The sequence below is a fragment of the Schistosoma haematobium genome, chromosome 1 (genome assembly GCF_000699445.3).
Source record: "Schistosoma haematobium chromosome 1, whole genome shotgun sequence".
In the NCBI taxonomy this organism is placed as follows: Eukaryota; Metazoa; Platyhelminthes; class Trematoda; order Strigeidida; family Schistosomatidae; genus Schistosoma; species Schistosoma haematobium.
In genome coordinates, this window is record NC_067196.1 from 67,162,195 (window position 1) to 67,166,145 (window position 3,951).

Here is a 3,951-nt window from a genome sequence, read left to right on the forward strand (position 1 = left end):
CTATCTTGATGACTCAATCGAGATACATTAGCTAGATTGCATGTTACTTTAGATCCTGTCATGCCAAAAAGGTCGGTTGGAGAAGCGTTATTGTGACTGGCTTGCACATGGACCACAGATTTATCAACATTTTTTAGTAGACCTTTTGTAGATTGTGGGAAATTAGCTTCTGTATAGTATGTAACATCGACGGACTAAACGTTCCTTAATTGGACGAAGATTCTTTTTGTTTAAGCAATTTCATCATTATTTCTTTTGCGTATAGTCTGGCGATTCTTCAGTGCAAGACTTTATCTACTCTCGTCGGGTCTTTGAATTTTGCAGCAGTAATAGAAATGACGTTTGTTTTCAAGTTCTCGACATTTTTAGCTTGCGCATGAGAATGAAAGGACTTTGCAGTCATACTTAATCTTTCGAACTTCGATTCTGTAGTTAACAAGTCATCAAGCATTTCATTAGAATAATCTTCAGTGGTCAGTAAGAAAATCTGTCCTCGAGGCATCCTTAGATTTTCTAAACCCAGGATAAATGGTCCACAATCAGTGATGAGGAATTCACAATTTAGGATTGAAGATTTGTCGTCCTAATCAGCAAATACAGCACTCGATAATAGGAATTTTATAACAAATAATACTCGAAATATAACCTTTGGTAGGGATAATTATAGCATCGGGATTTAATGACTTCACCTTTCCACCTGGAATGACGGATTTGAAACTTCCAGTGTGGACAATGAAATCGTGAAAAGCACCATTGTACAGGTGTAGTCGTTTCTGAATATGAAGTGAATTACTGGAACATGATTAAGTAGTAACTCCTTGAATGGCAATCTTATCGGTTTCTCTGGAAAAGCCGGATTCTCTAGCAAGTTATAGGCTTCTTTGCTGATGAACGTCAGAAAATAAGCTGTGAATTTATCATATTTAATGTCTTTTCTAGTCAAGCGGCAGACTACGAACCACTCCATATAATCATCCCATTTGAATTAATATCTAACTGTCCAATATTTGGCTCCATCACAACACCAATATGATAATTAGAACTGTTCGAATTAATGTGCTAACTAGGAATTCTCTAGATACTGCAATTTGAGGCAGACAGAACTAGATGAGCAAAAATGAACCTATTATATTTGGAATAAGCAATCAAGTACAAAGGAATCATTAGCTGGTACATATACCACACTTTGTCATAGGCACGCTAGTAGAGATAAGACTTTATCATCTGGTTTTTCAGAGGTTGATCTTCTACAAGGAGATTCACTTGCTGACTTGGAATACGCAAATGATATAGTTTTGTTTGTTGAAGGCACTGAAAAAATACAGTCTCTTGATTATCTTAAGCAACAATGCAACTGTGTTTGAGGATGTGTTTCTCTGCAAAATTTTACCTCAGGATTGACTTGCATAGGCGTCTAAACTAATTATAGGAATTGAGATTGTTGGACATACCGACCGATTCACTTACCTTGGGAGTCTCACTAGACCTGATGTCTGACGAAATCTCGGAATGATTGATTGGCTTTCGCCAACTTGTGTCATTTGTCGCGTATGCAAGATATCCATCTACCAACCAAAGGATGAGTTTACTGCACAGCAGTTCGGTCTGTTCTACTTTATAAGTGTGAAACATGGCCATTAATAATAGATGATACTCATAGATTACCATTATTCGATCATAAGTCTCTTCGAAGCACTGCTCGTGTATTTTGAAACCACGGAGTAAGTAATGTGGGTCAGGAATATGGTACAAGGTAAGGATGAAAAATCGATTGATGAGGTAGTAAATCTTCACCAACTGAGGTAGTCGGGACATGTGTTACGTATGCCTAACCACCGCCTACCTCAACGACTGTTGTCTGGTGTGGAAGGAAGCTAGGGGCGGCCTAACCAAAACATGGCATCGGTCCAAGAAGTCACTGACAATTGGATGTTATTAAGTATAGACCACCTGACTGGGGTTCACGAGATTATCATGTCTAATGTTTAGAGACTTAAAACCGTTTGCAGTGACGCAAGCGCACCCACTTTTTGCCTACCCCCAAATTCTAAGTTTCTGAATTCCTCACGCGTTTTCGTTTCTATTTTACTAACTTATATTTTCTTGGATTATCTTCGATGCCTGATCTTTACTATTACCACCTTTATGATATTGGGGTTTACCCTGACAATTTTATTTCTCTGTGTTAATGGGGCATGATAACTTGAATCAATGTGCATAACTACCGAGTTCTAAGTTGCGACTGACTGGTTTGAGAGATATTGTTATATATATATATATATATCTTAGCAAAATATTACTCCACTTACACGAGATTAGACAACATACACACAAATGTAACCAATTAATTTGTGCGTAAACCAAATGTATCGTGAAGTTTAAAGATATAAGTGAACATGTATTTTGCTTCATTTTACTACTAAAACAGTGGCCAACCAAAAGAAATTCAACGATTTGGAATTCCTATCCACAGCTACTAAGAAGATAAAATAGGAAATTATGAAGCTTTCTGAGATAACTTGTGTCTATATTTGATGTGTGGACTAATAGACTTTGAATGAACAGATTATATTCACACTGCTTAGACATTTCAATAGCTTTTATGTCCTCAGACGAATACACGTATAAGGTACATATTGAACTATACTTTTATTGTTGATCCGCACCATTCAACTCCGTGCAACCCAGCCCCATATATTATCATCGATTTGAATAAACGTTTTCCTCTCAAGACATGTTCTCACCCTTATCTTTAAACTAAATAATTGTTGCTCGATCTCTTACTACGGATAGTTAACTAATGAATTAATTACTCAGCTTTAAAAATGCACTAGCTGCTTATGTAATATAATTCTATTTTTGTTTTTTTTTGCGGTTTGGTAGTTTAAATGTACAGTCATCAAACCTTTCTATCTTTTGGAACTAATTAAAAAAATGAATACGTCAGATTTATCAACTTCTGAACAAGTTAATGTATGCGATTTAATCGTATCGTAGGACCCAAAGCTTCTTTTTGTATATACAAAGAAATCTGCACTTACGATTAGTTTTGTAGTCTAGAGATATACAAATGATTGTTATATAACCTTAGTAATTGAATTATGAGCTCTTGGATATAATTATTATAGATTTAATAACTATTTAATAGGCTACCTATAAGGAACTACATAATGAATACTAATAATTGTTTAGATAAAAGCACTTCACAATGAATTCAGGTAATGAGATATTTTTAAGTAAAGCAGCATCCTTTGTAATGTTTACATTGCAAATACGCTAAATTTATTTACCTTAAAACAACCGTATTCATTATTAATAATTCATGAATATTTCTTAATCCCCTTACCCATTATTAATAGATCAGATTTTTCTGCCTTAGTTTATTTTATACTATTGCTATTATCAGTCAGCTACAACGTAGGACTAGGCACATAGGTTTAAGTTGCCATACCTCGTTAGCATAACAAGATGAACACCGGATTCATAGAAGCAGTTAATTCAGAGGTGGTAATATATAAAAGAAAGATTGCATATAAGAACACAGTAAAAGAAGAAAGAATTAATTCGTAGAAAGAAAGATATGAAGTGATTTTAATCTCTTAGTTTAAGGGAAGACAAAGAGTGTATACATTGACTCCATTGTGATCGATTCTGAGCCGTCACCAAGAGTCTCCAACCATTGGTTACGATAGTCGTGTGGACCCCAACCAAGTAGTCTGTATCTACCAACATGGCCCAGACTAAAAATTAATGACTTCAAGCACTGATGCCACGTTTTGGTTTGACCGCCCCTAACTTTCTCCCAACCATCCCCAACGCTAGTCAGCATTGCTATTCCACTTGTCAGTCACAACTTCCTAATTAAAAATATATATATTTATTCTAAGTAAGAGTATACTTAAAATCAATCACATTATTTAACTAGGATAATATTAATCAAAGATAATAATT